Source organism: Schistocerca americana, chromosome 5, assembly GCF_021461395.2.
Source record: "Schistocerca americana isolate TAMUIC-IGC-003095 chromosome 5, iqSchAmer2.1, whole genome shotgun sequence".
Lineage (NCBI taxonomy): Eukaryota > Metazoa > Arthropoda > Insecta > Orthoptera > Acrididae > Schistocerca > Schistocerca americana.
Window position 1 is genome coordinate 514,005,938 of NC_060123.1, and position 25,507 is coordinate 514,031,444.

Consider the following 25,507-nt stretch of genomic DNA (forward strand, 5'->3'; position numbering starts at 1 on the left):
CACTCCTGGAAATGGAAAAAAGAACACATTGACACCGGCGTGTCAGACCCACCATACTTGCTCCGGACACTGCGAGAGGGCTGTACAAGCAATGATCACACGCACGGCACAGCGGACACACCAGGAACCGCGGTGTTGGCCGTCGAATGGCGCTAGCTGCGCAGCATTTGTGCACCGCCGCCGTCAGTGTCAGCCAGTTTGCCGTGGCATACGGAGCTCCATCGCAGTCTTTAACACTGGTAGCATGCCGCGACAGCTTGGACGTGAACCGTATGTGCAGTTGACGGACTTTGAGCGAGGGCGTATAGTGGGCATGCGGGAGGCCGGGTGGACGTACCGCCGAATTGCTCAACACGTGGGGCGTGAGGTCTCCACAGTACATCGATGTTGTCGCCAGTGGTCGGCGGAAGGTGCACGTGCCCGTCGACCTGGGACCGGACCGCAGCGACGCACGGATGCACGCCAAGACCGTAGGATCCTACGCAGTGCCGTAGGGGACCGCACCGCCACTTCCCAGCAAATTAGGGACACTGTTGCTCCTGGGGTATCGGCGAGGACCATTCGCAACCGTCTCCATGAAGCTGGGCTACGGTCCCGCACACCGTTAGGCCGCCTTCCGCTCACGCCCCAACATCGTGCAGCCCGCCTCCAGTGGTGTCGCGACAGGCGTGAATGGAGGGACGAATGGAGACGTGTCGTCTTCAGCGATGAGAGTCGCTTCTGCCTTGGTGCCAATGATTGTCGCATGCGTGTTTGGCGCCGTGCAGGTGAGCGCCACAATCAGGACTGCATACGACCGAGGCACACAGGGCCAACACCCGGTATCATGGTGTGGGGAGCGATCTCCTACACTGGCCGTACACCACTGGTGATCGTCGAGGGGACACTGAATAGTGCACGGTACATCCAAACCGTCATCGAACCCATCGTTCTACCATTCCTAGACCGGCAAGGGAACTTGCTGTTCCAACAGGACAATGCACGTCCGCATGTATCCCGTGCCACCCAACGTGCTCTAGAAGGTGTAAGTCAACTACCCTGGCCAGCAAGATCTCCGGATCTGTCCCCCATTGAGCATGTTTGGGACTGGATGAAGCGTCGTCTCACGCGGTCTGCACGTCCAGCACGAACGCTGGTCCAACTGAGGCGCCAGGTGGAAATGGCATGGCAAGCCGTTCCACAGGACTACATCCAGCATCTCTACGATCGTCTCCATGGGAGAATAGCAGCCTGCATTGCTGCGAAAGGTGGATATACACTTTACTAGTGCCGACATTGTGCATGCTCTGTTGCCTGTGTCTATGTGCCTGTGGTTCTGTCAGTGTGATCATGTGATGTATCTGACCCCAGGAATGTGTCAATAAAGTTTCCCCTTCCTGGGACAATGAATTCACGGTGTTCTTATTTCAATTTCCAGGAGTGTATTTAGGGAAACAATGGAAAACCTAAATCTCGTAGCCGGAGGAGGGTTTGAACCGCCGCCCTCACGAATGCGAGTGTAGTGTGCTAACCACTGAGCCACCTCGCCCAGTTTTTCCAGTACATAACTTTGATCAGACAATATCATAACCGCGTTCCCTGCACGTTACGTGTGTTGCATACTCATCGGGCGCTATCTAATTTCGAGTTGGGTTGGGTTGTTGTGGCTAGGGAGACCAGACAGCGAGGTCATCGGTCTCATCGGATTAGGGAAGGGCGGGGAAGGGAGTCGGCCGTGCCCTTGGAAAGGAACCATCACGGTATTTGCCTGGAGCGATTTAGGGAAATCACGGAAAACCTAAATCAGGATGGCCGGAAGCGGGATTGAACCGTCGTCCTCCCGAATGCGAGTCCAGTGTCTAACCACTGCCGCACCTCGCTCGGTATCTCATTTCGATCGCTTTGTTTGCGTGTATGATCACTGTCTTACTAGGTTCCTCTAGGAACCGGAAGTTGTGAACCATCAAGAAACTGAGTGACGACATATAAACGGCCGTCTAACCTACGGAACATTTTTGTTCTGCATAGTTATCCTCCTGTATGCTACTTGAAAATAAACAATATTTATGTATAAATTCAAACTGTCAGTATATAATTCAAGTTTTTTCATAACATGGAAATGAGGGATGTTGCAGAAAAAATAAAAGAAAAATGTAATTTTATCGTACTGGGTGATCAAAAAGTCAGCATAAATTTGAAAACTGAATAAAACACGGAATAATGTAGATAGAGAGGTATAAATTGACACACATGCTTGGAATGATATGGAGTTTTATTAGAACAAGAAAAAAATTCAAATGTTCTAAAAATGTCCGACAGATGGCGCTTCATCTGATCAGAATAGCAATAATTAGCATATCAAAGTAAGACAAAGCAAAGATGATGTTCTTTACAGGAAATGCTCAATATGTCCACCATCATTCCTCAACAATAGCTGTAGTCGAGGAATAATGTTGTGAACAGCACTTTAAAGCGTGTCCGGAGTTATGGTGAGGCATTGGCGTCGGATGTTGTCTTTCAGCATCCCTAGAGATGTCGGTCGATCACGATACACTTGCGACTTCAGGTAACCCCAAAGCCAATAATCGCACGAACTGAGGTCTGGGGATCTGGGAGGCCAAGCATGAGGAAAGTGGCGGCTGAGCACACGATCATCACCAAACGACGCGCGCAAGAGATCTTTCACGCGTCTAGCAATACTTTTTTTTTGTTCTAATAAAACCCCATGTCATTCCAAGCATGTGTGTCAATTTTTACCTCTCTATCTACATTATTCCGTGCTTTATTGAGTTCTCAAATGTATACTGACTTTTTGATCACCCGGTATATGACTAAAAAGGTAGTTTCCTCAAAAAGAGGTAAAATTAAAAAGAACTACAAAACAAAAAGAACCACCGTTTCAATACCTCATCGAGCTTATATAAATACTTCCATAGAAGAGGCAGGCGACCAATCAGATTTAGCACAATTTTGAAATACAGAAAAATCTTGATCGCACAATTCTTTATTAAGCGTTACGACTTTCAAAATTTCATTGTCAGACTGAAGATAAAAATCAAACTTTAGTACAAAGCTGACGAAAGTGAGCACATAGACTGAATACATCTCATGTAGACATATTTGATTGTGTAGTGCATTCGAATAGAGCCAGTGCAGGTTTGAAATTTGTAGATGGGTTCAAGTAGACCTACGTGTGATAAAAATTGAAAAATATGCGCCTGAAGCATATTGTAGGGTACTATGGAAAAATGATGTCAAAGTTCTTGTACAATAAAAAACTTAGCTCTCTTGTGGAGAAATAAATATTATAATTTTGAAAACATGGTGATTAACAATTGTCAATTGTGTATTATAACAGTTAATATAAAAGAAGAAAAAGAAATCGGTTCTGTCTTGATGTCGGGACGCTCTACTTGGTTATCCTTCGGTGGCAATGTTCGCAGCTTCGTAATACTTCTTTAACAGGCAACACCGTGGAGGATCACCTTCTGATGAGGTGAAGTGTCCGTGAAATGAAAGCATGGCTCCCTAGGTTACGCCCTTTAAAATTACGTCTCCTGTGATCACGGAGACATTACGTTATACTCGTCTGCTAATGGACACCTGATTCATTAATTAGCCGCTCGGCTGCGCTGCGCCTCGCTGCCACCGGAGTCGCTTCCCTGGCGGCCGTAATGTGATGAACTCCGAAAATAGTCTGAGGCGTTCGCGTCTGTAGAGAGCTGCGAAAGACCAGAATGGTTTTATCCAATGACGAGCAAAAGTGGCACCCAGGAGAACTTTACAGTACTTAAACTAAATTCGGTAAGTAGGCTCGGCTTTCAGTGTAGCGAACGAAATATAATTGTAAGTGGAGACGCAGGAAACCAAATTCTTCAATAAACTGTCTCTGTATTGTTGCTCTACATGGAAAAAAAACTATCACCGCTTAAAAGATGTATCTGTTACGAACCGTGCATTCGTTTCTTCTACTTATCACGTACTAATGTGGCACTTCCATGGATAAAGAAGTACTTTTAAATTAATGGCCTGCGTCTTAAGTAAGAAAACTTTGGAACGTGTCCTGTTGGCGAAACATGCAATATTATTTACAATTCATCAGACTGTAAACTGACCAGATAGTAATAATGATGTGGATAAGATACCTGTAATCTCGAATGCAAGTGATACGAGGCTGTTGGGATCCAGCACGGCGTTCCGTATTACTCTCCTGAACCCACCGGTTCCATATTTTGCTAACAGTCATTGGATCTCGACCAACGCGAGCAGCAATGTCGCGATATGATAAACCACAATCGCGATAGGCTACAATCCGACCTTTATCAAAGTCGGAAACGTGATGGTACGCATTTCTCCTCCTTACACAAGGCATCACAATAACGTTTCACCAGGCAACGCCGGTCAACTGCTGTTTGTGTATGAGAAATCGGTTGGAAACTTTCCTCATGTCAGCGCGTCAGGTGTCGCCACTGTCGCCAACCTTGTGTGAATGCTCTAAAAAGCTAATCATTTGCATATCACAGTATCTTCTTCCTGTCGGTTAAATTTCGCGTCTGTAGTACGTCATCTTCGTGGTGTAGCAATTTTAATGGCCAGTAGTGTACGTGTATACTTTTCTGACATATGAGGATATTTAGGAATATGAAACTTTTGATCTTCATAGTTTTTATTCTTTATGAAAGTCCTGAAAACAGTTTGTTTTCTTCTCAGTGCAGAAATTAACATTACATTTCTGGCAGATAACTAATGGACTTTCTTTGCAGTTTGGCGTCTTGCACCCATCTCTTTTCTCAGGAACAACTGGTCACTGTCCAACAGTGTGCTGACGAACAATCTTTTGGGGAACTGTCTTTGATGCGTGCCCCAATTTCTTCTTCTTTGCATATTCATTATCTACGCTAGAAGAAGGTCTTCTCCTTTTTCTCCCACTTACGTTCTTGTTCATTACGCGCAGGGCATTATCAGCTCTTCAGCTTTGAACCGACAAAGTGGCCTCGCCTTATTTTTGTGTACGACAAGAGAGTCAGAGTTTCTCCTGCCATGCATTTACTACCATAATATCAAGAAGGTAAAAAATAGCCGATGACAGTACTTCCTTGATCTGATGTTGACTCTGCATAATGCAGTTATTGAAACTAAGAGGTCCGTTCCTCCCATAATCTCGCTGTGGAGAAGAATAACTGATAGACAGTCAACTTTCAGCCTTTCTTTGGCTTTCTTATCCAAACGGTTCATCTTACTTCGAGGTATAACTAGAGGAGGCACTGATGAAGGAGTCATCACTCTCTCCACCAGTCTCAAGAGCAACAACATTCCTCTTCTTTCCGTAATATACTGCAGGATTCAGTATTTAAATAAAAAGAACAGTTTGCCTATGAGTGTCTAAGTTGACAAATTTGTACCTTTTAAAAAATAGGCTCACAAATCCTAAGTAATGCCTACAATAATCATTTTTTATCCAGAAATACCTCAAAATCACACCCATCACGTAATATTTATTTAAACTTCATGACTTACGATTTTCAAGGTCAGTTATAATACGTTGCTGGCCATTAAAATTGCTACACCACGTAGATGAAATTTAACTGACAGGAAGAGGATGCTGTGATATGCAAATGATTAGCTTTTCAGAGCATTCACACATGGTTGGCGCCGGTGGCGACACTTACAACGTGCTGACACGAGGAAAGTTTCCAACCGATTTCTCATACACAAACAGCAGTTGACCGGCGTTACCTGGTGAAACGTTGTTGTGATGCCTCGTGTAAGGAGGAGAAACGCGTACCATCACATTTCCGACTTTGATAAAGGTCGGATTGTAGCCTATCGCGATTGCTCGCCTTGGTCGAGATCCAATGACTGTTAGCAGAATATGGAATCGGTGGGTTTAGGAGGGTAATACGGAACGCCGTGCTGGATCCCAACGGTCTCGCATTACTAGCAGTCGAGATGGCAGGCATCTTATCCGCATGGCTGTAACGGTTCGTGCAGCCACGTCTCGATCCCTGAGTCAACAGATGGGGACGTTTGCAAGACAACAACCATCTGCACGAACAGTTCGACGACGTTTGCAGCAGCATGGACTATCAGCTCGGAGACCATGGCTGCGGTTACCCTTGACACTGCATCACAGACAGGAGCGCCTGCGGTGGTGTACTGAACGACGAACCTGGGTGCACGAATAGCAAAACGTCTTTTTTTCGTATGAATCCACGTTCTGTTTACAGTATCATGATGGTCGCATCCGTGTTTGGCGACATCGCGGTGAACGCACATTGGAAGCGTGTATTCGTCATCGCCATACTGGCGTATCACCTGGCGTGATGGTATGGGGTGCCATTGTTTACACGTCTCGGTCACCTCTTGTTCGCATTGACGGCACTTTGAACAGTGGACGTTACATTTCAGATGTGTTACGACCTGCGGCTCTACCCTTCATTCGATCCCTGGGAAACCCTACATTTCAGCGGGATAATGCACGACCGCATGTTGCAGCTCCTGTACGGGCTTTCTGGATACAGAAAATGTTCGACTGGCTAGCACATTCTCCAGATCTCTCGCCAATTGAAAACGTCTGGTCAATGGTGGCCGGGCAACTGGCTCGTCACAATACGCCAGTCACTACTCTTGATGAACTGTGGTATCGTGTTGAAGCTGCATGGGCAGCTGTACCTGTACACGCCATCCAAGCTCTGTTTGACTTAATGCCCAGGCGTACCAAGGCCGTTATTACGGCCAGAGGTGGCTGTTCTGGGTACTGATTTCTCAGGATCTATGCACCCAAATTGTGTAAAAATGTAATCACGTGTCAGTTGTAGTATAATATATTTGTCCAGTGAATACCCGTTTATCATCTGCATTTCTTCTTGGTGTAGCAATTTTAATGGCCAGCAGTGTAAATATCAACAGCTGAAATACATGCGTCCACGGTACGCGGAACTCCAAAAATTCAACTGTTCAAGTATTTAAAGATATTCTTACAGTCCAGTGGAACTTACAATATTCTGAAGCGTTACGAATCTGCTGCTTATGACGACTGCGAGAAAGTGTTTCTTGCTTTGCAAGTACAGCGGTGTATTGTGAGCGTTACAAATTTGTCGAGCTCGTCCATAGGGTTCGCTAGCTCACTGGCAGAGGGAAGGTGCTGCTCCAGGGCATCGTGTGTAGCCTGCCGAGGCCCAGCGGCCGGTCTGGGCCGCAAGGCTGTTGCGCTAAATTCGGGAGGGCGCGTACCTGCTGCAAGTTTCATCTGCGGACGCAGCACTAAGTACGGAGCGCGCCGTAAAATAATCACTTAGCAAGCGCCCAGACCAGGCGCTAAGCCCTGCAACTTGCTCGCCGCAGCCTCGCCGTTGGAATAAACATGACCGCCACTGCGTCCCGAGGAAGCACGGGCTCTCCTCTGCGCCTGCGCTACTCAGATCCTGGGCGGCAATCACTGGTCCGCCTACTCCATGTATTCAGAGCTCCTGCCGAGAGTTCTGAAAAACACAACATTGTGTTCCTGGCCATCGGTGCATCACAGCGCATTATAACCGTAACAACATTAATAATTTATTTATTCGTGCTCTGTAATGCTGATGTTCAGATCAGTACCTATTTCAGATACCTATGCAGGGGCACCACGCACAGGAATCAGCTTATGAATAACATTTATAATGAGCCTAGTGTTTTTAAAACACCTTACGAACACAGGGTGGAAAGTATGTGTGGGTGACCGACATATGAATTTTTATTACTGTTATAATTTTTCAATCTATGCAATAGTCACCCACACTATCAGCTCATTTTTTATCATTTTTTATAATTTTATTATTTTTTAAATAAAAAGATGATGGTGTAAATTAGATTGAAGAAAAGTAAAGTAAGTTTAAACTTTGATATGTATTTTAAAATTCATCAGTGTTCAATAAAACGCATAACACATGCTGTCTCAAAATTGGTGCCTTATTTACTGTTGCGAATTAATTAAGAAAAGTCCTACTCAGAGGGATTCAATTGGCAAAAATGCGAGTTTCAAAGAATAGGAAACATGATGGGAAACCGCTTTTAAACAAGCACACAAAGATAGTTCAAGGGTACACAAAAAATCCATCACCAATCCGTCCTATTTAAGGCAAGGAAATTCCGCTCTAATCGTAGTCGTGTTCCCAATGGATAATCACAGATTGGTATTGGAAGTTTACACAAAGATCGCGTGGTACGATATATCCACAATCTTACCAAAATGCTCTATAAAAATATTTATAGAAATTCTGAAATAAGAAAACAGCTCGCGATAGCGATTAATTAAGTTAAAATGTGTAATTCCACAACGATTTTAATGAGGAAATCAAATCCAAACACATTTGTTACAGAATAAACTTCCGAACTGCGTTAATTACGGCATAGTATTGACCTGATGTCTAGAACAATTTTAAGAGCACGTGGTACTGCTACTACAAAGCACACCCCACGTGGGTTCAACACAAAGAGAAGTTATTAATCTGAAGAATCTGAACGAGAGGAAACACTTATAAGCACATTCACACTAAAGAGCGATGATTTTAATCAGAATTACGCGTCATGACAACGTGCTTCCACTTTCCTTTATTGGAGTGGAAACAAAGCAACTACCGCAATACACTCCGAAACCAAGACTGAAATCGCACTGCATCCCGATTTAAAATAATATATAAATCATTTTCGATGTACATCTGAAAGAAAAGTAATTAATATTTCAGTCAGGCTGAAAACTTAAGAATTTCATTGTCCTTCGGACTCACCAAAAATGCGCTTACCCCGAGATGTTACCACTTGAGAAACTGCCCGCCGACAGGCTAGCGTGGACCCCGTCCGAGGGTGTCCCATAGATACAATACGAAGTGTCCTTTATCAACCTGACAAGGGACGGACAGAACCACACGAAGGAGACAAACCTCCTTGCCTTAGAAATCGTATCTACCTGCTCAAACGTTGGTCCTACTGTTATCTAGCAGACAGAACTTCTCTGCTACCACCGAGCATGCAACTACAAATATTCACTCAAATTCATCCTTTCATACCACAAGGGGAGGAGATGACAGTATCTTAAAGACATGATATACACTACGTAAAGGAGGCGGATGTGGGTCTCATAGGAAAGTGTATGATAAGAATTACATATAAAAATGTGTTTGAAAGTGTTGTATGACAAGTTGTTCTTGTTTAGAAGTGAATATAACATATTCCACTGCTCAGTCTCCTCCCAGATAAATTTAGAAATACCACAGTAAATTTAGAGGTGCAAATGTATGACGTAAGCAATAATAAATAGAGGGAAACAGCATGAAAGGAATCTAACAGAGACCGTTCACATCGTAGTACTATATTTGCGTAGCCTTGCACGGGACTAGTCGCGCTATAGATCACAAGATTTACGCTGATCAGCAACAATACCACTGCCGTTCATTTAATGGCGATTTCTTAAACACTTTTCAAGTATGAAACCTCAGATCTACACGGGATATATGTACCAGGTTGGTCTAAAAAGTTCTCGGACTGATAGTGAAAGCAACAATTTATGCTTTCAAAGAACTTTTATATTTCAACATAATCTCCTGTAATAACAATATATTTCATTTAGCATTGTTCAAATGTCATTACCTCCTCTCCGTGATGTTCCTCCGTAAGTGCTGCAAAGTACCCGTCTACAGCAGCAGTGATTTCTTGATTGGACGAAAAGCGATGGCCAACAAGGAATTTCTTCACTTTTGAAAGTAGATGGAAGTCTGTGGGAGCCAAATCCGGGGAACACGGTGGATGTTCCAGCACTTCACAGTGTAAATCCCTCAATTTCCCCATTGCCAACACACTTCTCTGGGCAGGTGCGTTATTCTGATGTAAGATGATTTTTTCCTGCTTTAGGTGGATCTGTTTCACAAATGCTTGTGTCCAGTCGCGTTATAAGTCGAGAGCTGTATTCTGCAGCTAAGGTTTTAACTTTTTTAGGGTAGCCAATTAACAAAATTCCTTTCGCATGCTGAAACACAGACGCCACCAACTTTCCCACTGATGGCACCGTCCCTGCCTTCTTTGGAGCTGAAGAGCCTGCTTCTGTCCACTGCAGAGACTGCAGTTTGTAATCGGGTGTGTAGTGCGAATCCATGTGTCATCCGGTGTCAAGCATCGACGCAAAAAACCACTTCTGCTTTTCTTCAAACGCACCGATTACTTTTCACAAAGTGTAGTGCGAATGTGTTCATGAGCCGCAGTGAGCACACGCGGCACCTATCTTGCGCAGAACTTTCTCATGTTCAATTCCTGGTCAAGATGTGACCAACACGTTCGTTTCATATCCCTAGAGCTTTAGCAATTTCACACACACTTACATTACAAAATTACATCATGCAATATGTCAATGGTTTCCGGTGTGATTGAACTTTTTGGACGTCCATCGTGTGATCGTTTGGATCATCTTGGACGCTTTCACGGCCACGATTAAACTCTGTCGCCCACTTCTACACGGTGGACAGCCGCTATACACGATTAAAAGCCAAAAATGAATTTCGGCAGCTGTCAAGCCATCTTTTAGGAAGAATTTAATCACTGCACGGCACTCGACTTTTTCCATTTTCAGCACTGCGCGCACCACAATGCTTCAGACACCTGCCTACAGTCAATTGCTGCCTGGAATGACTTGCAGTTTAATCACGCGAGTAGTACTACGATCTCTGGGCGAGACCGATAACTTTTCTGATAGCTCTCGTATATTTGTGTGCACGTAGGTTCCACATACTCTCCTAAACCACAAGACGGATTTTAACCGAACTTGGTACACATATACCTTACTATCAGACAACAATCGCTGTGGGAGGGGAGGGGGGGGGGGTAAGAACCACCTACCTCCAACAGTTCAATAGATATGACATCATGAGCATTGAGATGCGTGAAAAACTGCCGCAATTAATTACTTCTGTGCTATTAACTCTATTTGCAATAAATTTCGCGGAGACTATTCGCATATACTGATAAATACATCTACAAAATTATATGATGGTACCACACATAGTGCAGGAGATATTACGTCATAAACACTGGGATTCGTGAAAAACTGCCGCAGTGTGCATGATTTTTAAATTTATTACTCCTTTCCTACTAACTCTACTCGCAATAAATTTTACAGACAGTATTCACATATGTCGCTGAATATATCTACAAAATTACATCGTTGTAAGACACATAGTTCAGTAGATACGACGTTATGAACACTGCGATGTGTGAAAAACTGTCGCATCATGCATGACGTTTAAATTTATTACGTATTTGCTGATAACTCTGTTCGCGACACATTTTGCAGACAATATCCACACATGTCGCTGAATGAACCTCCAAAATTACATCATTGTATGACACATAGATCGACAAATATGTCGTCATTAGTACTGAGATCCGTGAAAGAATGTCGCATCACGTATAAAGTTTTAATAATTTGTTCTTTACTGCTGCGACACTCCTCTACAGTTGAGTCTACTTAAGGAAATTCCTGACACCTGGCAGCGCTTTTCACAACTTTCATCGGCAAAGCGCAAACTGCTGTAGGCGATAACAATAGCGGTCTTTAGAGCTATGAAGAGATGTTGCCACACAGACGTTCACAAAATCGCATTGTAGGTCCGCGAACAGCTGCGCCCAGCCTACAGAAACTGTATGTTTCTAATATGCAGAAAACTGGCAAAATGAATATCCGGACAATGCTTGGTTTCTCAGCTCATACTTTATACAGGGTACTTAGCATTTGTTGACAACAAACTAGAGCAATGGAATCCTCACTTCATAAGAAAGTGAAAGTCTCATTTTGTTTTGAAAAAGAGAGGGAGACTTTTAAGGTAATCTTTAGTATCACCATCGTCGAAGTGGAAGTCGGTGGCTTGGCTGGTCTGTAAAACAGGACAGGCCTCGATCTGTGGTAGACCTGACGGTAGAATATTCTGTTCGATGTCCTCCCTCATGGTACAGTGATCAACTCTGAAGTGTGTTGTGCTACACTTAGGAAAAAAAGAACCCAGCGAGGTGGTGCAGTGGTTAGCACTTTAGTCTCACATTTTAGAGCACGGCGGTTCAAACACACGTCCAGCCATCCTCATTTACGCCATATGATCAACAGTATCAGGACACCTGGCTGAAAATGACTTACAAGTTCGTGGCGCCCTCCGTCGGTAATGCTGGAATTCAATATGGTGTTGGCCCACCCTTAGCCTCGATGACAGCTTCCACTTACGCGGGCATACGTTCATTCACGTGCTGGAAAGTTTCTTGGAAATGGCAGCCCATTCTTCACGGAGTGCTGCACTGAGAAGAGGTATCGAGGTCGGTCGGTGGGGACTGGCACGAAGTCAGCGTTTCAAAACATCCTAAAGGTGTTCTCTAGGATTCAGGTCAGGACTCTGTGCAGGCCAGTCCATTGCAGGGATGTTATTGTCGTGTAAACACTCCGCCATAGGCCGTGCATTATGAACAGGTGCTCGATCGTGTTGAAAGATGCAATCGCCATCCCCGAATTGCTCTTCAACAACGGGAAGCAAGAAGGTGCATGAAACATCAATGTAGACCTGTGCCGTGATAGTGCCACGCAAAACAACAAGGGATGCAAGAGCCCTCCACAGCAACACGACCACACCTTAACACAGCCGCCACTGAATTTTACTGTTGGCACTATACACGCTGGTAGATGACGTTCACCAGGCATTCGATTTACCCACACCCTGCCATGTGGCGACATTGTGTACCGTGATTCGTCACTCCACTGTTCAATCGTCCAATTTTTACGCCCATTACACCAAGCGAGGCGTCGTTTGGCATTTACCGGCGTGATGTGTAGCTTATGAGCTGCAACTCAACCTTGAAATCCAAGTTTTCTCACCTCCCGCCTGTCATAGTACTTGCATTGGATCCTGATGCACTTTGGAATTCCTGTGTGATGGTCTGGATAGGTGTCTGCCTATTACACATTACGACCCTCTTCAACTGTCGGTGGTCTCTGTCAGTCTACAGACGAGGTTGGCCTGCAAGATTTTGCGCTGTACGTGTCCCTTCACGTTTCAACTTCGCTATGACATCTGAAACAGTGGACCAAGGGATGTTTAGGAGTGTGGAAATCTCGCGTAGAGACGTATGACATAAGTGACACCCAATCGCCTAACCAAGTTCTAAGTCCGTGAGTTCCGCGGAGCGTCCTATTCTGCTCTCTCGCGATGTATAATGACTACTGAGGTCTCTGATACGGATTACCTGGCAGGAGGTGGCAGCACAATGCACCTAATATGAAAAACGTATGTTTTCGAGGGTGTCCGGATACTTTTTATCACATAGCGTAAATTGCATTTTGTTACTAATAAAAATTCGTTGGTCGCGTGAGTTCTGTACTTTTGTGCAATCAAAGCAATTGCTTTTGATGCAAGTACAATGTATATGCATAAACATAAAATCTATATTAACACTGTTGTTTTTTTACTCATTATAAAGTTCTAAATAACAAAAGCAAGAGTTTCCTGTTATTATTGATAAGTGCGAATGTTGTTTATGAGTAATAGAAAAATGTTTAATATGAGTTCGACGAAGTATTCCAGTGGTGTTTGAAGCGTTTTTGTTTTGTGCTTTTTTTAACTTTACTTTTTTTAGGAAATTACATTTTCTAAGGCTATACGATAAATCTACATTGCTTTTATTTTTCCTGCAACATCTCTCTGCTTCACTTTAGCAATCATAATTTTTCGAATGAAACCTGTGTTAAATGATGACGATTTTGGTTTTGCTATAGATACTGTTTACTGTCAAGTAACACACAGGTGGATAACCACGAAGATCAAAAATGTTTCGTAGGTTACACGGTTCTTAGTATATCCTCTCTCAGTTTCTCGGCGGATCTCCGCTACCGGTTTCTAGGGGAATCTAGTAAGACACCGATCCTATACGCGAACAAGGGGATCGAAATGAGGTAAAGCGCGATAGGTAGACAACACACCAAACGTACAGGTAACGTGGTTATGATCTCAACTGACCAAAGCTACTAGGAAAACTATCGTAGTCTACGTGTACTTGTGATGTCTGTGGTAACCTACGGTAGTTTTACAACTCTGCGTGTATCAAACACTTGTACACTTGCTCCTTATCTATCAGTAGTGTCTCCATAGCCAAATTATTACTGTCTTCTTGTAAATGAAGTTCTACCTCTACATCAACATCTGCTGTGGCTACGACTGTAGTGCTGCCCTCTAGCGCCGCTTCTCATTGCTGATATTTCTACTGGCATTGCTGCCCTTTTATATGCCTTTCGAAGGCCTTTCTCACTCGATTCTGGTGTCTTGCATCACTTGTCTCTACATTACCAACTAATTTTTCCGGCTTCCGGAATCTTCTGTCTCTGCACTTCCATATTGACATCCATCTAGAGGCAGAGTTCTTCTTTCGACGCATAAGCGACGGTCGGGACCTCCACTTACCGTCAGTGCGGCTTTTATTACCAGATGGCATATTTTCTCTATATTTTCCGGATGCCTGCATGTCGCTAAAAGGACCACGCAGATGCGCCTTCCAGAAGTTTCGGATGAATATTTTCCATTGAGAGTATGTTGGATACTTCTACGGTCACGACAACACGGTCTGTGGATCAAAGACCCACCCTCGACGGCTCATATAAGCTGCCGGTGATGCAGTCACTTACAATTTTTGTTTCACGCGTATTGTGAATTCTTATGATTCTGTTGTGTTTTCCTGTCATATACTTCTAAAAAACCCTTTGACACTTTCATACAGAGAGTTCTCAGCAGAAATAGTCAATATTCTTGGGATTTACAGGGAAGTTCGACGCCACAAAAATCGTATTCTTCCTCAAGACGAACGTTTGCAAATGTTTACTATCATTAAGAAAACAGATGCGGTCTATCTTCCTCCTATACGTTCAAATCTTTTAGTTTTCACATTTCGCAAATAACAAATTCAAATTTCTTTATAAAGGTGCGTAATGCTAGTTGATAACAAAGTAGTGTAATGTAATGTACAATTAAAAGGAAATTACAAGTCTCATGTCATTATACTACCGAAACGACTTCTGTTTTCAAAACCGGAGGGAAGTCATTCAGGTAATTATCATCACCATCATAAATCATCACCATCATAAATCATCATCATCATCGTCATCGTCACATAATTTCACCGTTCAGTGTTGGATCAAGTTCTCTTCTAGATTTCATCATGGATTACCGTTTCCATCCATACGAATTACTGTTGCCCAAAATTTTTCCTAGTGTCATCTTCCCACTTAACGAGGCGCATCAATAAGTAATGTAACTCTTTTTTTATGCAAGCAGGTTGGCTTTATTCAGGGTTCCAACACACCACATTACTCCCTACTCGTTTGGCTACAAAACTCTTTGTTTCAACATAATCTCCATTCAATGCGACGGCGTTACGCCACCTTACTGGGATGACCTGTATGCCCGCATGGTACCATTCTACTGGTGGAATCGAAGCCAACATCATGCAGCACCAATAGCCTCCCCACCATTCACATAATACATCCCGTGGAGTATATCTTTCATTGGGAAAAACAGATGGTTGTCCGTTGCTCTTTATGGTTTTCTGTTTGGCGGCGAGGAACACAGCTATCACACACCTTTGAGTGCCCCAACTGGTGGACGAACGTATCAGCCTTGCAACAGAGACGTCCAGTTGAGCAGCTAGAGGTTTGATTGTGATCCTTTGATCACCTTGAATGAGAGTGTCCACACGTTCCAACATTGGAGGAGCCACAGCTATGTGCGGCCGGCCGGCACGGGGGAGGTCGGACAGGTTTGCACGAGCTCATTGCAATGATGACAGACCCCTCGCCCAACGACTCGCCGTGCTTTTGTCCACTTCCATGTCTCCGTAGACATTCTGCAACGGCTTATGAATATCTGTGTTGCCCTGGTTTCCACAAAAAACAAAAAAAGTCAATGACAGCTCTCTTCTTGCAACGCACCTTCTTTACAGACTACATTTCGAAGACTGCGTATAGCGCCGCCATCTATCGGAACTTCATGAAGCTACAGGGGGTGAAGTGGGAATATTTCTCGATGTCCCACAACAGATTTCGCATTTTTTCAGCCGAAGTTGGGCGAGAAAATAAAAGTGTTACGTTACTTATTCAACACCTCTCTAGACTCTCTTTCTAAACAACCCAACGGTTTGAGCGATAAATCGCATATCGAATAAAACTTTAAGTAATATTTGGCGTACGTCGCAAACAGGAAGAGAGCAGGGGGTGCCGCCTGTGTGTGTGTGTGTGTGTGTGTGTGTGTGTGTGTGTGTGCAGACCTGCTGTATGAGGGAGGCGCGGGGAGCTGGAGACGTGTGGACGAGCCCAGCCATCGAAGGCGCCCGCCTCGCCCGTGGACAGTTGACGCTAGTAGTTGTACCGCAGGTGCTAAACACGGCGATTGACGGCCCAACAGTAGCATTTGCAGACCAGTATTTGCCCACGTTCTTAGCAGGACCAGTCCAGATCTTCAATCAACACGCCTGTCAAACGCTGACATGTATACGCTGTGACGGAGAACACTAACACAATGTCGCAGAATTACTCCAACACGCTGGAATTTTTCGTACAGCGTACTGCCCCGTGCATGGGAGGAAAGGACATTATTCTGGGATGTACCAAAATTGGTATCTGTTGTGAAAAATCTAACTTACACACATCTGTTGTTCTTACACGTACCAGATTTCGTATATCCGACAGTACTTCCCCAATTTAAATCGTGTACCGCTTCAAAAATGGATGATTAGATATCAGTATCAGCGGCGCCGAGAAATAATTTAAATCACTGAAACTGATCAAGGTCCGAGGAGAATCGCTGTCAGATTCTATACGGAATGTGCAGTTAATTTATCCCCTCTCTTATCTGTGATATACAGTAGAACTGTCGAGAGAGAGAAAAAAGCGTAGGTCACACACATCTGCAAGAATGGCAGCAGAACTGATTCACAAAACTAGCATTCGATATCTTTGACATCCATCTGTTGTAGAAGCTTAGAACACATTCTAAGCTCGAACGTATTGATGTGCCTAGAGCAAATGACCTTCTCCATGCCAACCGACAAAGATTCCTCAAACACAATCGATGCTAAAACCAAACTGTATTTCCCTAAAATTACATCCGCAAAGCAAGTGGTCAAAAGAAATCAAGTCGATGCAGGATTCTTCACTTCCGAAAAGCATTCGATTCAGTAGCACAGTAGGTGATATGTGGTCATGTGGAGGATCAAAGGAAATCTGAGGCTGGACTGAGGATTTCTTGGTAGGTGGGACACAGCATGCTATCTTGGGCGGGAGGGTCTCTCACAGATGCAGAAATAACTCCAGGTGTGCCCCGGGAGAGTATGTATGGACCCTTCTGTTCATATTGAATATTAATGATTTAGTAGGCAACATTAATAGCAACCTCAGTCTATTTGTGGATGATCAACGTATCTATAATGACGTACTATACGAAATCAGCGGTGTAAAAAAGAGTGAAACTTGAGTGTCTGCCGCCGAATAAAGTGTTCAAACAACTTGCGAGAATGCAACAGAGTAACGTCTCCGACAACCACATTTAGACAGCTGAACTCCGGTATTTTTCTGTATGTGTCGCATTATGGTTCTTGGTCGGCGTGGCCCCGCCTATGGAGGGCTTACATTTCCTGTCACAACGCTTTCTCGTAGTGTCTTGACAATGACTGAATGATCAACTGTCATAGCTGCTGTCATCAAAGACATCACCCGGCTGCGTTGCCGTATGTTGATTGAACAGTCAGGCAAATCTTGATAAGATTTCTAAATGTCGCAAAGATTGGTATTTTATGTTACTAGCTCGGAAATGTAAAATTTTGATCTTGACGATACGCATCAACGTAGTATCATCATTCGATGTAGATAAAACAGGTGACATACTTCGGTTCATGGGTACGATACTGGGAAAATGCAGTTTATAAAGGAGGATGCTTACAAAAGGTGTGTACGACCCATCCTAGAAGTGTGTCGGACCCGCAGAAAATAGAACTAACAAAGGATACTGAACGAATACAGAGAAGGGTACTGCGAATAACCTCAGATTTGTTTGATTCACGGAAATGTGCCACGAAAACGTTTGAAGAATTGTGAACACGCAGGTTTATTACACTGGACAACATAATTTCTGTTTAAAAGACGGATTTGAAACGCTTATCAATCTGAACTGGTGGCGCTTGAATACACATGCTAATTAATCGTGCGGTAGCCCACTTACAATAGTCTGAGGAACCAGTATCTAGGGGAATATAGAAAAATACTACAGTATCCTACGCATCGTTTCAATGGGGACAAAGAAAACAATATTACACTAATCACATCACGCACAGAGGATTTGACCAGTTATTCTTTCTTCGCTCCGTACACAAACGGTCCTGATTACGTGCGCAAGATCAAGCATCCTCCGGCATGTATTTTACAGGGATTTGCAGGTTATGGATGTAGATTCGTTTTCGGCTGGTGTCGTGCAGTTTCTGCCTCCACTTCCTCTACGCTGTTTGCTGCTATGAAACAGTGCCTTTAAATCCACGGCTGACTGCTGTTTACAGGAAACATATTCAAAAAATGGTTCAAAGGCTCTGAGCACTATGGGACTTAACATCTGAGGTCATCAGTCCCCTAGAACTTAGAACTACTTAAACCTAACTAACCTAAAAAATCCATGCCCGAGGCAGGATTCGAACCTGTGACCGTAGCTGTCGTGCGGTTCCAGATTGAAGCGCTTAGAAACGCTTTTTTTTTTTTTTTTTTAAAATTCTCATTTTGTTCGTTTTCGTTCGTTGTATCTGCTCGGGGCGGACGTCGAAAGACCGCCATGTCAGTTCGTTGTTGATACATTAACTCAGTTTTTTTTATTACAGAGGGTACCTAGCCCTCTGACCAAACACGCTGAGTTACCGTGCCGGCATCGGCCACACCCGTCGGCCAGGAAACGTATTCGCAGCTGCCAATACATTTCTTGTATCTAGTACAGCTGAGGATCACAGCAGTGTCTGTTCCTTCAGATATGCGTTTATGTCTGTAGGACATTGCCTAGAAACGTCTAAACACAAACACTGCAAATACAGTAGTACTTACATGCCTATGCAAAGGCCGCGCCAATAACAAGCTACTCCATGTGCGGGAACCACAGCAATAGTGTGAGTGCAGGATATGGACACAGGGTGACGTATAGAAGTTTGGATCAGTCCTGGAAGTGTGCTCGAATAGCCAAAGCGGTTAAGGCGACCGCTTGCGTAAAGCTGGATAGCCGGGTTTGAGTCCCAGTCCGGCTCAAATTTTCATATGCCGCCAATAAATTATGCAGCTGGAGCCTCCCCTTTTTTGCAATAGTGAATTCATTTCTTGTTCCTCACACAGCTGTAGATCGCAGCAGAGTCTGTTCCTTCAGACATGCACACATGCCTGAAGGACATCGCACAGTACACCATTAAACACAGGCACTGTAAGTAGTATGACTGTTTTTGATGTGGTCGTGTAAGAGACTGAGGTCGAGCAACTGCATTTGCAAGACAGTGAAGAACCCAAAAATTATTCAGTGTTTTATAGAAACGGTCGCTTCAAGTTTTTGTTTTCATGAACGCAGATTATTCAGGCGAGGTGCAGATTCGGCTTCTACAACTGCACGTTTCCTATTTCTGTTACAATACCTTCCGCGCTTTGTGACACGCCGAATGAACGGAACGCTGTGTTTCTGGTGGTGATTTTAACACGCGTCATTGAAGTGGGTTGCGCAGTGGCCTTGTCTCGTCAACGCCAGGAACAACAATAAGTCCAGACACACCGACAAGTTCGACGGAATTAAAATTACCCTGCGTAATCCTACAACCAGCACGCGACGGCTTCCCGCACGAATCTATGGTTAACGAACCACGTCTATGGAAAATATTACGTGCAGAACGCTTAAACCTATTATACAGACAGAATATGTAACATTTTCACACTGGAGCTAATGTTACGCTGTTTGAATTTAACAAATTACCAATGATGTTGTCCCTCATTTAACACTACTTAATGATGAAACCGCAATTGTACGAATGGGAAACAGTAACACACGCAATGATCATAGATGTCTGCTGAACAATGCATGTGGTACTTGTGGTCTCACCGCCAGACACCACACTTGCTAGGTGGTAGCTTTAAATCGGCCGCGGTCCATTAGTACATGTCGGACCCGCGTGTCGCCACTTTCAGTGATAGCAGACCGAGCGCCACCACACGGCAGGTCTAGAGAGACGTACTAGCACTCGCCCCAGTTGTACGGACGACGTAGCTTGCGATGCACACTGACGAAGCCTCGCTCATTTGCAGAGCAGATAGTTAGAATAGCCTTCAGCTAAGTCAATGGCTACGACCTAGCAAGGCGCCATTAGTAACATTGCATCTATCTATGGAGTCTCACTTATATCGTCAATAGTGATGTACCAAGGATGGATTAAAGTTAAGTATTCCAGAAGCTACGTACTTTTCTTTATAGCATTCATTACGTATCCTGTTACAGACCTATCTCTTGCCTGCGTGAGCTAAACGCGTGCCTTTCGGCTACTTCCGTGGCGTGGCTGTCTTGCTACGCCACAACAGTACTGTCAGATTTACTCTTTCATTTCTTCATCAAGTCACATCACTCAGTTTGTCTCGTTACAGCCAAAAAGAGGTGTCGCTATAAGTAACTTTTAAAGAAGTGCGTTCCAAGAAGAGAGCTGTTATACAGTTTCTTTTGACGAAAAACCAGAGCATCGAAAATATTCATAGCTGCTTGCGGAATGTCTACGAAGAACTGGCAGAGAACAAAAGCACGGTGCGTCGTTGGGCGATGCGTTTGTCTTCATCGCAACAAGGTCGCGCAAACCGGTCCGATCTCCCGCGTGCTGGCCGGCTGCACAGTTGTGAGTTCTGCAACGTGGGAAAGTGCGAACACTCTCTTTCGAGGTGACTGTCGGATCACAATCAAACACCTCGCTACTGAAATGGACTCTCTATTAGTAGTGCTGACACATTCGTCAACCAGTTGGGGTACTCGAAGGTGTATGCCCGCAGGGTTCCTTGCCACCTAACACAAGATCATAAAGAGCAACGATCTATGCGAAATTGCTTGAGCGTTACGAGGCTGATCGTGACAATTTACTGTCTAACATCATCACAGGCGATGAAACATAGGTTCATCACTTCGAACCGGAAGCAAAACGGCAAACCATGAAGTGGGGCACCATCATCTCACCTTCGAAGAAAAAGTTCAAAGCTGCACCCTCAGCCGGTAAAGGAATGCTGACGGTCTTCTGGAACTCTGAAGGGGTTATTCTGTTGGATGTCCTCCCTCATGGTACAGTGATCGACTCTGAAGTGTGTTGCGCTACACGTAGGAAACAAAAGTGAGGTGGTGCAGTGGTCAGCACATTAGTCTCACATTTTAGAGCATGGCGGTTCAAACCCACGTCCAGCCATCCTCATTTACACTATGTGATCAACAGTATCTGGACACCTGGCTGAAAACGACTTACAAGTTCGTGGTGCTCTCCATCGGTAACACTGTAATTCAGAACGGTGTTGGCCCACCCTTAGCCTCGATGACAGCTTCCACTCTCGCGGGCACACGTTAAATCAGGTGCTGGAAGGTTTCTTGGGGAATGGCAGCCCATCCATCACGGAGTGCTGCACCAAGGAGTGGTATCGATGTCGGTCGGTGAGGCCTGGCGGGAAGTCGGCGTTCCAAAACATCCCAAACGTGTTCTATAGGCTCCAGGTCAGGGGTCTGTGCAGGCCAGTCCATTACAGGTATGTTATTATCGTGTAACCACTCCGCCGCAGGCCGTGCATTATGAACAGGTGCTCGATCGTGTTGAAAGATGCAATCGCCACCCCCGAATTGCTCTTCAACAATAGGAAGCAAGAAGGTGCTTAAAACATTAATGTTAGGCCTGTGCTGTGATAGTGCCACGCAAAACAACAAGGGTTGTAAGCCCCCTCTATGAAAACCGCGATCACACCATAACACCACCGCCTCCGAATTTTACTGTTGGCACTATAAACCTTGGCAGATGATGTTCACCAGGCATTCGCCATACCCACATCCTGCCATCTGATCGCCACATTGTGTAACGTGATTCGTCACTTCATACAATGTTTTTCCACTGTTCAGTCGTCCGAAATGGCTCTGAGCACTATGGGACTCAACTGCTGAGGTCATTAGTCCCCTAGAACTTAGAACTTGTTAAACCTAACTAACCTAAGGACATCACTAACATCCATGCCCGAGGCAGGACTCGAACCTGCGACCGTAGCGGTCTTGCGGTTCCAGACTGCAGCGCCTTGAACCGCACGGCCACTTCGGCCGGCCAGTCATCCGATGTTTAGGCTCGTTACACCAATCGAGGTGTCGTTTAGCATTTGTCGGCGTGACGTGTGGCTTATGAGCTCGACCATGAAATTCAATTTTTCTCACCTCCCGCCTAAATGTCGTAGTACTTGCAGTGGATCCTGATGCAGTTTGGAATTCCTGTGTGATGGTCTGGATAGACGTCTACCTATTACACATTACGACCCTCTTCGACTGTCGGCGGTATCTGTCAGTCGACAGACGAGGTCGGCCTGTACGCATTTGCGCTGTACGTGTCTCTTCACGTTTCCACTTCACATCGGAAACAATGGACCTAGGGATATTTAGGAGTGTGTAAATATCGCGTACGGACGTATGGCACAAATGACACCCAATCACCTGACCAAGTTCGAAGTCCGTGAGTTCCGAGGAGCGCTCCATTCTGCTCTCTCACGATGTCTAATGACTGGTGAGGTCGCTGATACGGATTACCTGGCAGTAGGTGGCAGCACAATGCACCTAATATGAAAAAAACGTATGTTTTTGGGGGTGTCCGGATACTTTTGATCACATAGCTTACGTTTTTCGTGATTTGCCTAAATCTCTTCAGGGAAATGACGGAATGGTTCCTTTGAAAGGGCACTGCTTTTTTCCTTCTCCATCCTTCCCTAATCTGAGCTTGTGCCCCGTCTCTAATGACCTCGTTGTCGATGGGACGTTAAACACTAATCTCGTCCTCCTACCGTCGTCCTCGCCACAAGAATGCAAACGAACTCCTCCGTGACAACCAAGGCCTAACGTAAGTCTGCGCAACCAAGAGGAGCTCGCAAAACCTCATTGGACTGTTCTTCTTCATCCACCCTACAACCAGCATCTCTCGCCTTCCGACTTCCATCTGTCTTGAACAATGAAGGATGCATTCCACGTGAAGCAGTACGTTGTTGATGTGAAGGTTATTGATACAGCAAGACGTTGGTTCCGACGTTGACGTGTAGAGTGGTACTATGCTATCATACAGGCCCTCCCAGTAAGATGGTGTACGACTATCTCATTGAACGGAGATTACATTGAAAAATATGATTTTGTAGCCAAAAGAGTGGAGATTAATGTGGTGTATTGGAATCCTGAATAAAATAACTTTGGTTACAGAAAAAAAGTGAACTTCCTGAACGCCCCTCGTATTTTTCATTGGTCGGAAATCTGACTACAACAGGCTTACAGTTGCTACGAACGTTGTCCTCGTTTTCTTCTTCTACCATTTGAGCCAGATGTTTCTCATCACTGCACTATGTTAGCATAGTCTTCACCTGGACATTTGGTACCAGTTGTTCGTGTCCCAGAAAGTGCCAAATGTCACTATAGCTATTCTGAAAATATCTCGATTGTAGGCGTCTTCCGGTTGTATTCATATTTCACTTAGCTCTTTTATTTTGATGTGTCACTACGTTCCTATTTTCAGTTTCGAGAAAAATAATGAAGATGCGTTTCGTCCATTTGGAATCATTAATTCTTCTTCGGCCATAAAACCGAACCCCTCATTTTCACTTTGTATTCGTATTTTGTTTCTATTTTATTTTTTGTTTCTCTCACCGTCTGACTATCTCTTCAGCTCACAGAGCCACCATTTATCAGGTGCCATCGTGAATATGCTCAATAATGTCTGCGGTATGAGAAGACTAAATGTTTTCCAGACAGTTATCAACAAGATTTAGTACTTTATTTTGAATGGAATGAATGACAGCATCTGCTCGCTCTGTCGAGCTTCGAGCCACAGGGAAGGGAGATGCTCGTTTCCGGTGGCGGTTCGTGTGGCTTTCGCAGGAGCCTCGCCGGATAAAACAGCACTCGGAATGCAGGTGCCTTCCACACTGCACTGTATTGTTTAACGAATGATCGCGGTTAATTTTGCACGTAGAACGGAGCGTTGTGAGCCGTCGAGAGAATGAGCTACATGTCCGCTAAATTAATTGGTGGGAGTTTCGTGTCGGCTCTGGCCGCGGCGCCGCCGAATTACTGAATGTTGCACGAGGCGCCACCGCCAGACAGCCCGGCTCCGCTCACCGCTGGTAGCGACACATTTTAAACATCGGCACCGGCCGGCCCTGTTCCCAAGACTGCGCCTGAATCACGCATGTGCGCCGTTAAATATTCCTCGCAGACCCGCCCCCTCTGGACTACAACTGCTTCACCGACACGCTGCGGGAATTAAACAAAATATTACGAGACTAAAAAAAAAAGTGATGCCTCTATCGCGTTGCACTAACGGTACGGAGTGTCCAGTTTCATAAAAAAGAGGACTCATCAGGAGAGTATTAAAATGATGCCTCAATTTAAAAAAAACGAAGGTGTCTGATCTAACAACTGCGCCAGACGCTTGTTGCCTTGTATAGGCGTTGCCGACCGCAGCGCCGCATTCTGCCTGTTTGCATATCTCTGAATTGAATACGCATGCCAATACCGGTTTCTTTGGCGCTTCAGTGTATAGCGCTAAATGGAACACAGAGACTAGTAACTTACATATATAAGGGAAGAAACGGACATGAAGAGAACCTACGTAAATCACTGCAAACTGCACTGCACTGCTTGACTGGAAATACGGTTACTCGCATTCTGCGACGATTGTGAGAGGCCGTTTCAGTGTGTAACATCGAAACATCACTTTGTTATTCTTATCCAAGTATACAGAGCAGTTTACGCAAGACACTTAAGTTTCCAGAATGATATTTCACTGTGCAGCGGAGAGCACGATGATACGGAACTTCGTGACAGATTAAAAGCGCGTTTCGGACCGAAACTCGAATTCAGTACCTTTACCCTTAGTGGGCAAGTGCTCTACCGACTGAGCTGCCTAAGCACCAAGAACGACTCACGATCCGTCCTCACAGCTTTACTTCCGCCAGTACCAAGTCCCCTACCTTACAGCTCCGCAATTTAAATTTGTGAAGTTTAGAAAGTAGGAGACGTGGTACTGGTGGAACTAAGATGTGACGGGGGGAACCGTGAGTCGTGTTTGGATATCTCAATAGAACACTTGTCCGTGGAAGGCAATCGCCACAAGTTCGAGTCTCGGTCCGACACACAGTTCTAATCTGCCAGGAAGTTCCATGCTGAAGCTCTTATAGAAAGAGAATTAACCCGTAGACATGTAGCTATGAATATGAACGTACCTG

General features: G+C 44.7%; 1 protein-coding gene across 1 annotated transcript in view; it reads right to left on the reverse strand.

The window, feature by feature from the left end:
- The window catches only part of LOC124616478 (homeobox protein orthopedia-like), a 235,100-nt gene that overhangs the window by 43,517 nt on the left and 166,076 nt on the right, over window positions 1–25,507 (reverse strand). The gene's annotated exons all lie outside the window — the stretch shown is intronic.